Source organism: Adiantum capillus-veneris, chromosome 28 (genome assembly GCF_014529385.1).
Source record: "Adiantum capillus-veneris isolate H3 chromosome 28, ASM1452938v2, whole genome shotgun sequence".
Lineage (NCBI taxonomy): Eukaryota > Viridiplantae > Streptophyta > Polypodiopsida > Polypodiales > Pteridaceae > Adiantum > Adiantum capillus-veneris.
Genome location: NC_140958.1, coordinates 114281068 through 114292276, shown reverse-complemented (window position 1 = coordinate 114292276; position 11209 = coordinate 114281068). Strand labels below are relative to the sequence as shown.

General features: G+C 40.4%; 1 pseudogene; it reads right to left on the bottom strand.

Moving 5' to 3' along the window:
• Window positions 1-4464: 4464 nt before the first annotated feature.
• Window positions 4465-10227, bottom strand: LOC147421128 (uncharacterized; annotated as a pseudogene).
• Window positions 10228-11209: the final 982 nt, after the last annotated feature.

Here is an 11209-nt window from a genome sequence, read left to right as displayed (position 1 = left end):
CCCATGCGAACTTCGTCCTTGGAAAATTACCTTTATTTTGTGACTTTCATTCATGATTACTCCAAGCATGCATGGGTATATCCGCTTAAATCCAAGTCCGAAGTGTTTATGTGCTTCAAACCGTTTTTGGCTATGGCTGAAAATGTCTCAAAATGTACTATGGGCACCCTCCATTCCGATCGAGGAGGGCACTATATGTCTCATGAATTTAATGCATTATTGGCTAGTCGTGGGATAAAACACCAATGTACAGTGCTTATACACCTCAACAAAATGGTATTGCTTAGAGGAAAAACAGGTCACTTACGCAAATGGCACGATGTATGGTCAAAAATCAAGCTTTGCCGCATTCATTTTTTCTTGAGGCCATCATGTGTGCCACTTATGTACTAAACAGATGTCCTAAAAAAGCTTTGCACTCTATGAATCCACATGGAATGATAGAAAGTGTTCTATTGAGCACATGCATGTTTTTGGTTGTTTGGCATATGCTTTGGTGCCACAAACACAACGCAGGAAATAGGATGATAAGGTTGTCAAATGTACTTTTGTTGGTTATAGTGCTAAAAGCAAAGGTTACTGGTTGTATCATCCACAAAAAAAGTGTATCTTGGTCTCACGAGATATCGTGTGTGTGGAAGATTATGTTCAACCCTTGCTATCATGTACTAGAGATAGTAATGTAAGCTCATAGGACATTTATGACACTTTGTTGCCTCTTTTCAATGGTGGAAGTTTGAATGTAAATTCCAATGAGGCAAAGTATAAACAATGGGGGTTTCTAAAAATGTTTTAGATCAGCCTATTATTGATGCAGATGTACATGATGTACTTGATGAGGAAAGGGTTGAGAATGAGCAGGCTAGATGTATGCCTAAATGGCTGGTGCATACTTTGTGTGACAGTAAATTGGATGCACCTTTGTCTAGTCGTACTCATTCAGGTTCTCGCCATGCATCTTATTGTTATGCTTTCGCTATGTCTAGCTTACATGATGTTGAGGAACCTCTGTCTTTGATGAAGCACAAAATCCAAAAAATTGGATGGCTGCCATGCAATCAGGATATGATGCACTTATAGAAAATGAAACATGGACTTTATGTGACTTGCCTCCTAGCAAAAGGCCATTGGTACAAAGTGGGTTAACAAGCTGAAACGCAAATCGGATGGTGAGATTGTTCCACATAAAGCTCAATTTGTTGCAAAAGGTTATGCATAACAAAAAGGCATAGATTATGAAGAGACTTTTGCTCCCACTTGTCGTATGACTACTGTGTGTTTTCTATGTGCATTGGTAGATGTTGGGATGTACATCAATCAAGCATTGTTACTGCTTTCTTAAATGGTGACATATTTGAGGAAGTTTATGTAACACAGCCTCTCGATTTTGTCAAGAAAGGACAAGAGGATAAAGTGTGGAGATGTAAGAAAGCTTTGTATGGGTTGAAGCAATCTCCTCGTGCTTGGTATGAGAAAGCTAACACTCATTTGGTCAAACGAGGCTTTTGTAACAGTCCAACAGAAAGCACATTGTATGTAAAGAGTAAGGATGATGTACTTTTCATTGTGGTTCTTTATGTGGATGATTTGTTGATCATTGGACCATATGAGACACATATTGTTGAATTTAAGGCTGATTTGAATGCTACTTTCAAGATGAAAGATTTGGGGCTATTGCATCATTACTTGGGTATACAGTTTAAGCAATGTGATGGTGGTATTGCCTTATGTCAGAAAAGTTACATAGAGACATTGCTATGTAAGTTTGGACTTGAGGATTGCAAACCTATTGCCACTCCCATGGAAATAGGTTTGAAATTGAGTCTTCATGATGTTGGTGATCCTACAGATGTCACTCTTTACCAAACTACTGTTGGATGCTTCATTTATGTATGCAACATGAGGCAACATATTCAGTTTGCAGTCTCACAGATTAGCAGATTTATGCATAGTCCAAGGTTGAAGCATTGGTAGGTTATCAAGAGGATTTGTCTCTACTTGAGTGACACTCTACATCTTGGCTTGTTTTATCCCAAGGGGGGATCATTGCCACCAGACTTAAATGCTTTTTTGGACTCAGATTGGGCTGGTTGTTTTGACACGCGAGTGTCCACAAGTGGTTTTTGTTTCATGCTTGGCAGTTCATGTATATCATGGTTGAGCAAGAAGAAACCTATTATGGCCGCTTCTACTTGTGAGACTGAGTACAGGGAAGTCTTCACAGCTATGGTTGAGTGTGTATGGCTCAGATGCCTTATGGTTGATTTGGGTGTTGGACAGGACACTGCCAGCACTATCTACATTGACAGTCAAAGCGCATTGGTAGTTGTGAGGAACCTAGTTTTTCATGCTCTCACAAAGCACATTGAGGTGCATTACCACTATGTCAGGGTGAGGCTCTTAGCATGAGAGATCAACTTGGCTTATGTGCCAACACAGGACAACCTTGCAGATCTTTTCACAAAGGCATTGTCTCGTGAGAAGTTTGAAGCTTTCTGCAAAGTTTTGGGCTTACTCCCCTTTGTAGACTAATCATGTCCTCAGGGCATGACACTTCCCTTTACTCTATGTGCCAGCTCTCGTTCACCGCATCACTCTTAGGGGGGATTTGTTACCATATACATGTGGTACTGATGTGTGTGAACACACTTAAGACCGTCGGGGCATTTTTTCCCTCACTAGGAGGTTTTTCCCCCATGCATTGTATATACGCCCATCATTGTAGGGCTATCTATCTTTCCATTGCACACTAAGGAATACACTCTCTATTGTGTGCCTTGAGCTCCCTTCGTCTTCTCCAAGAAGTGTGTGTTTTCCTGCAACCCTAATTCCAATAGAAATTTATGGCAAAATTTCTATGGAAAAATTTTGACAGAGTCTCCTCTGTTCAGAGATCAACCAAAAACTCAACAAAATCACTGCAATGTCGATGCAAAAGAGTGCGGTAAGCAAACTAAAGGGCTCATGAAAAAAATATGGCAGAGCCTCCTCTGTATGGAGGTCAAAATCTCAAGCAAAATTGAGCCAAAAACAATACATAAACCAACAAAGTAATGACTAGGCATAAACTAGCATATACTACTCAAAAAAATTATCAAGTGACTGCCAGCTAGGCGTCAAAGCACCTATACCCACCACCGAATGGGGATCTTTAGCAACCTAAGCCACCTCACATTGGGTAACCAAGCCCCCAGTGCTCGGCTTCAAAAAACTTCACGCAACGACCCTCACAAAAGGTTATGCAGACACAGGTAGCCACAATTTAGAAGTATCCTTCTTGCTATCCTCCCTCAAAAGCTTTTCAAAAAGGGAATCAAAAAGTACAGGTGATTTTTGCAACCCACCCTTAATAGCTGTATTTTGCAAATGAGATACTTCTCAACGTTCCACGTAATATGATCAAGCGAAAAGAGACATATGTTGGTGGATTGTCTACCTGATTATCTTGATCTTATCTTATATTCAATAATCCAATGGTACTTTATTGCATAAACCATTGTATGCTCAATAGTGGCTTTGCATCCATGCAGATATGGTTTGCATTGAACCTCAGCTTAATAGCATAGCTCAAGTTTATTTTCCCTCAACATGACATAATAGAGTGCCACCGCAATTTTTCCCTTCATGGTATAGCATCCTTCAACACATAATCTAGATCCACACTAAGCTTGCCATTTGTCTATGGAAATGAAATTTTCTCATGATAACACATTTAGTACTTGGACGTCTCCACACATTTGATCCACAACAATCATAACTCACCATTTGAAAATCCAATGTAGGTTTCTCCATATATTCATGTCAATAACTGCTTCAAAAAAACAAAAATGCAAAACTTCTCTCCATCATAAGGCCATCCATGTTATGAGCGTGTATAGAGCTAGAAGAGAGCAAGTGGAGGTGCTCACAATGTACAAGAACCTGGGACTTGATGATAAGCTTAATCTTGATTACAAGACTTAATATTTTATTAAGAGTGCTAGATACAAGACTTTGATTACATGACTTCAGTAGAAGGCAAGGCTTGATTGCAAGGACAAGACTTGAACATAAGAATTAGAAGAGGGATTTCTTCATAAGAGCCTCACAACTGGTGTTGGCAAGACTGAGGGGCTTGTGGCCCAAGACCCCTATTTATACTAGTGCTTGAGGAGGTTAGGACTTTCTAGGTTCTTCTTGAGGAGGTTAGAATCTTCTAGAAACTTCTTGATCCTTCTAGTTCTTCTAGACCCTTCTAGATCCTTCTTCAAATTTCTAGAGCTTTCCAGAAACTTCTAGATTCTTCCGGAATCTTCTCCATGCTTCTAGAAATTTCTAGAATCTCCTTGATACTTTTAGAACTTCTAGAATCTTCTAGATCCTTCTAGATTCTTCTAGAGCCTTCTAGTGATGATGTAGGCGATGACATAGGCGATGATGCAGGCAGCGACTGACTCTGAAGCATCCATGACATTACCCCCTCCTCTAGCGACGAGTTCCACGAGGAGCAGTGGTGTTCCTTGAGTTGGGCTTCCATGGATGTTGTTGATGGAACTCTTGGACTTTGAGAGATGCATGCTATAGATTGTGTGTTGGTTCCCAAGTTCGTTCACTAACATCATAGCCTTTGCAATGCACCAAATACTGTAACTTGCCACGAGAAAATCGAGAATCTAGGATTTTCTCGACCTCATTTTCGTCATGTCCTTGAATCTCAACCAGAGGAGGTGGTTGTAGGGCTCTTCCTGGGATCTTAGATGTGTGACAAGGTTCTAGGACTGAGACATGAAAGACCGGATGGATTTTCATGGATGAGGGCAATTGGAGTAGATAGGTGACTGGGTTGACTTGACGGATAATTTTAAACGGGCCAAGCCTTCGATAATCAAGCTTTTGACAGGGACAAGATGAACGCAGATCACGTCGGAGGAGCCACACTTTATCCCCTTCTTTGTATTTTGGATGCTGCATGCGATGGAGATCTGCACTTTCCTTATACTTGGATTGACCTTCTTTGATATGAATTGTAAGTTCTTTGTGAATTGCAGATAATTGTTGTGTAAGATGAACTGGATTCTTGACTTGATAGTGTCTGTGGATATCATGTTTGGGATGTTGACCATAATTAGCAAAGAATGGAGTGTGACGAGTGGAGGCATGAAAACTATTATTATAGGAGAATTCTACTAGCGGTAGGAGCTTGACCCAATTATCCTGGTGATAATTGATAGTACAGCGGAGATACTGTTCCACAACTTGATTTAATCTCTCTGTTTGTCCATCACTTTGTGGGTAATTGGCTGAGGAGAGGTTGATTTGTACTCCGAGTAGCTTGAATAAGCTTTTCCAAAAGCTAGAGATGCGGGGCCTCGATCAGAAACTATGTCATCCGGTAATCCGTGATAACGATAGATACGTTGTAGAAAGAGTTTGGACGTACCTTTGCTGGTGATGGTTTTAGTGGTTGGAATGAAGTGTGCCTTTTTTGTAAACTGATCCACGACTACTAAAATGGAGTCAAATCCTTGTGACAAGGGTATCTCTACAATGAAATCCATGGAGATGGATGACCATGGTTTGGTTGGAATGGGCAAGGGATGGAGTAACCCATGAGGACGATGACGAGGGGCCTTTGATCTATTGCAAGTGTCACAAGTTCCTACATACTCCTTGACAAGCTTCCACATTTGAGGCCACCAAAAGTCACGGGAGAGAAGCTCAATTGTCTTATTAACCCCAAAATGCCCTGCTGATGGAAGATCATGCCGTTGCTGAAGTATCTCCAAGCGTGTTGGTCCTGGCGGAATATAGAGAAGACCCTTATAGTAAATTAGTCCATCAATTTCTTGAAAGTCCTCATTAACCTCTTGTCCTTGTAGTTGTTGTCTAATATTTTGAGCAAGTGGGTCTTTGGCAATTTGCGTCTTCACCTAGAAAGAAAAGTAGAGTCTTCAGGAGCTTGGCTCATGGTGGCATTTAGCTTAAGCTGCTCAGGTTTCAAAATCACTGACTCTTGTTGATCAAATGATGCGTCGCCTTCTCTAGGTGCAAGGTAGGATCTTCTTGATAAGACATCTGGCTTAGCTTGTTGACGGCCAGGTCTATAAGAGATAAGAAAATCAAACCTTGATAGGATACCACTCCACCTGGCTTGGCGACGATTCAAGACGCGGGATGTCATGAAGTATTCCAAATTCTTGTGATCTGTATAAGCAGTGATCTTATGAGGAGCTCCTTCAAGTAGGTGACGCCAAGTGTCAAAGGAGTCGATGATTGCTAAGAGCTCTTTGTCATGGATTTCATAATTGATTGCTGTAGCTGAGAACTTGCGGGAATGAAAAGCCACTGGATGTACTCGACCATCCTCTCCTACTTGGGATAGAATAGCGCCAAGGGAAAAATCTGAAGCATCTGTTTCTAGGATGAAAGGCTTTGTAGGATCTGCGTGAATTAGAATGGGTGCGGTCATGAAAGCTTGCTTGAGAGTCTGAAATGCTTTCGCGGCCTCTGAGTCCCAGACAAACTTATTATGGCATGTCAACCTTGTGAGTGTTGTAACCACCTTGGAGTATCCCTGTATAAAGATACGATAAAAATTTGCAAATCCGAGGAAACATTGAACATCTCTTACCGAGGTGGGTGTCTCCAATCAAGGATGGTTTGAACCTTCTTTGGATCCATGGAGATTCCCTTTTCAGAAATTACATAACCAAGAAATTCCACCTTAGATTGATGAAAGAGCACTTCTCCAACTTTGCATATAACCCTGATGCACGAAGCTTTTCAAGCACTAATCGTACATGGTGCTCATGCTCTTCTTGATCCTTGGAAAATATCAAGATATCATCCAGATATATTACCACAAAATAATCCAAATACTCTCGAAAGATATCGTTCATTAAATGTTGAAAAACAGCTGGGGCATATGTGAGGCCAAATGGAATGATGGTATATTCAAAGTGGCCATACCTTGTCCTAAAGGATGTCTTCCATTCATCACCTTCTTTGATTCTGACTAGGTTGTAAGCACCATGAAGGTCTATTTTTGTAAATATTCTTGCCTTGCCAAGGCGCTCAAGAAGCTCTGGGATCAAGGGAAGGGGATAGCGATTCTTGACAGTGATCTTGTTTAGGCCCCTATAATCCACGCACATCCGGAGAGTTCCGTCCTTATTTTTTACCAAGAGTATTGGAGCTCCTGCTGGGGACTTTGAATGCCGTATGAACCCCTTAGCAAGATTTTCATCAATATTTTTCTGTAATTCTACCAATTCATCTTGAGATAGCTTGTATATTGGGCCAAAGGGGGTTGGGTCCCTCCTGAAGCTCTATAGCACAATCATAGGGTCAATGCTCCGGTAAGAGGTCTGCATTCTTCTTCTCAAAAACACCATTGTAATCTTGATATTGACGTGGAAATGCCTCCATGATTTTTGTTGTCGACGTGTCAATTGGTGTTGCAAATATCAGGACAGTTGGATACTTTTTGGTTGCACGCATGAAGACCTTGGCTCCAAGATATATAGGCCTATTATGCCTTCCCTTCTTCTTTTGGACTTTTCGTGGGTCAATTCTCTGAGCCCTCCAATCGATGTCAGTATTATGTAATTCAAGCCACGGTAGCCCAATAACAATTGGACTGCTTGGGCTTTGTATAATATTGAACGCTACTCTTGAAACATGCTCCTGCAATGCTACTTCTATGGGGCGAGTTTCATACCTGACATCCCCTAAAGCGAGGGGACGACCATCAATGACTTCTACAGTTGCTGGATTAGACTTCTCCACAAGTGGTATGCCTTGTTCTTTTGCAAATTCTTTGTCCATGAAGCAGGTCGTTGCGCTTGAATCTAGTAATGCTTCATAATCCATCTGCCTACCCGGCATATGGATCTTGAGTGGTAGCATAAAACTTGAAGTGGAATCAACGGGAAGAAAGAGACCTTTTTTTGCTCGTCTTTTGTCCAACCGGTCGATCTCTATTGGGGTTGGACGTCCATGTTTTCCGAACACGTTGAGGCCATTGCACCATGAACCTTCATCCTTCTCTTCCTTGGACACTATTGAACTATGTGCCCCTGCTCTCCACAATGCATACATAAGCCATTAATACGCCGCCTTTGCTTCTCCTGGGCTGAGAGAGGTTGAAACCGTGTTGAATCAATTTGCATGGGCTCAATGCTTGATTCATGGCCCTGTTGAGATGTGTAGCCATTATGTGTCACTTCTGTTTGGGGTCGCAATGGTGCCCCAAGATGCCGTTCTTGTCTCCTCTCAAATAGTCGATTATCACATTCTATTGCTTGAGAGATGAACTCGCTTAGTGTGTGAACCTTTGGCATAGTCAATAAAAGATCCTTTACGTCATCCTTTAATCCCTACCGAAATTGGCTAAAGAAATATTCCTCATGCCAAGTCAGATCACAAGTGAGCTGTTGAAATCCGGATGCATAGAAGGATGCAGGTCTTGATCCTTGGCGGAGATTTCTAAGTTTGGTTTCAGCAACCCTTGCTCTATCAGTATCCCCAAAGGTTGCAGAGAACTCCCACACAAAAGCTTCAAAGTCATGAAGAAGAGGAGATTCTTTTTCATGTAAGGGAGCAAACCAAGAGAGAGTCGTACTTGAGAGGCATCATCTGGATAACGCTCTCGTTGCATTCGAATGAAGAGACGCACTTGTTGGAGAAAACCTCTAAACTTTGATCTAGTCCCATCAAATTTTTCAGGCATGCTGACCTTCGGCTCCTTCTTATGTTGTTGAGAATAGCTAGATCTTGCAGCTTGTGCTTGATGTGTGTTTGTCTCTTGAAGCTCTTGAATTTGACGTTGAAGATTTTGCAACGCCGGTCCCAAGATTAGGGGTTGCCCTGCTTGAAGTTGAGCGTTACTCTCGCGAAGCTCTTGTAACTGAGCTTGGATGCTTTGCAATGCGTTGATGACACCTTCCATCGTCAGCTCCATGATGGCTTGAAAAGATTAAGAGATGGTAGTCTTGTCAAACTGTTATGAGCGCGTATAGAGCTAGAAGAGAGCAAGTGGAGGCGCTCAGAATGTACAAGAACATGGGACTTGATGATAAGCTTAATCTTGATTACAAGACTTAATACTTTATTAAGAGTGCTAGATACAAGACTTTGATTACATGACTTCAGTAGAAGGCAAGGCTTGATTGCAAGGACAAGACTTGAACATAAGAATTAGAAGAGGGATTTCCTCATAAGAGCCTCACAGCTGGTGTTGGCAAGACTGAGGGGCTTGTGGCCCAAGACCCCTATTTATACTAGTGCTTGAGGAGGTTAGGACTTTCTAGATTCTTCTTGAGGAGGTTAGAATCTTCTAGAAACTTCTTGATCCTTCTAGTTCTTTTAGAACCTTCTAGATCCTTCTTCAACTTTCTAGAGCTTTCCAAAAACTTCTAAATTCTTTCGGAATCTTCTCCATGCTTCTAGAAACTTCTAGAATCTCCTTGATACTTTTAGAACTTCTAGAATCTTCTAGATTCTTCTAGAGCCTTCTAGTGATGATGTAGGTGATGATGCAGGCAGCGACTGACTCTCAAGCATCCATGACAATCCACATGAATGACAATGACTATCAAATCTTGTATACATACAAGGTGTGATATGCGTTATCCCATAAATATAAAGGGGAAATTTGCAGTGTTACAATGCCATGTATGTAGAGATTGAATCAAGAAATTTAAGGTCTTAAACAATCCACAACTACATTCTAAGTGGATCATGTATTCATGATCATGTGGCAAAATGCAAATTTTCATGTAAGAATGTTGATGTTAGGGTAAAGGGGCCAATTAAAAACCAGGTCCTTGTAATGGGACATGTGGCTACCCAAGTTTATAACAGTTTTGAACCATTATTGGGACAACAAGAGCCCAACAGTAGAGTGGATAGCTCAAGTGACGATTAGATCTTAACCGCTAGATCTTGAATCAAACCTTGCTGGTGACATTGGTTCTCTTTTCACCCAAGCGTGGCTCCCTTCACACGGCGATTTTTGTTACACAAAAAATTTTAGTTGCTCTGGTGCGTCTTGTGCACATCTCGGATTGAAGCATCGCTTTTACTGTGTGCACGCCTTGCATCACTTTTCGATTGAGCTTCTCAGATTGAAAATCTATGAAGCACACATTTCAAAATTTGTCCTTCTTCTTAGGCGGTCTTAACTTGGCCCCTTTACCCTACATGCATTTTATCAATTCCCCATTCTTTCACATTAGCTTGCACCATCATACCTCTCATCATCAAATCACATGTATTCTTTTTGTTTACCATCTACATTACTTTATGGATTTTCTTACATACAATTGTGGTGGTAGTTTGATATGAGTTGAATGCTTTCTTTTGTTTCCCTATAAAGAGCATGATATAATTTATTTACGTTGATGATGAGGTTTGATGCGAATAGTTTCTAACTTAAACTAATAATTTGATTTATATCAAATGAAAGATTTCTCGTGTTTTTTTTTGAAAGGAAGCGTTCTTTTTTAGATTTTATGTTGATGTGAACTATTTTAATTTAAACTAATAATTTGATTTATATGAGTTGAGAGATTCCCTTGTTTCTCTCAAAAGAAGCATGATTTCTGTTAGATTTGATGTTTGTATTCAATTACGTCAAAACAATGACTAAAGTCTGTTAATTTTATATATATAAGCAAAGTATTATTTTAAAAAAGAAAGTCATAAAGCACATTTCTTTTAGGAGCTTTTAATATACTTTATATAATAAAATCTTATGTGGATGGATATGTGATTTGGGGTGTGTGTGTGTGTGTGTGTGTGTGTGTGTGTGTGTGTGTGTGTGTGTGTGAGTGAGAGAGAGAGAGAGAGAGAGAGAATATTTTTTGTGTGAATTATAATTTTTGTAGAGTTTATTTTGAATTTTTTCTCTTTTAAAAGAAAAAGAAAGACCATTTCAAAATTTAATTTAACTTGTTTTCTTTTGCAATGCCACTGACCTAATTAGTTTCATCTTTCTCTTTTGACTAGCAAGCAGAAGCACACAAGAGACGCAGATGAGAGTTTTGAAACAAGTAGCATCACCGCTGCATCATTTTTGGGAGGAGATCAAAACGTCGTTCTCCCTCTTTTTAGCTCTTGTCTAGAGTCGAATCACACTTCATTCTATAATTTGAAATTATGGAATGAAGAAGGTTCTCTTTATTGACTTAATTAAGTTCTTCCCAAGAGTTTGCACTCAAAAACCCTT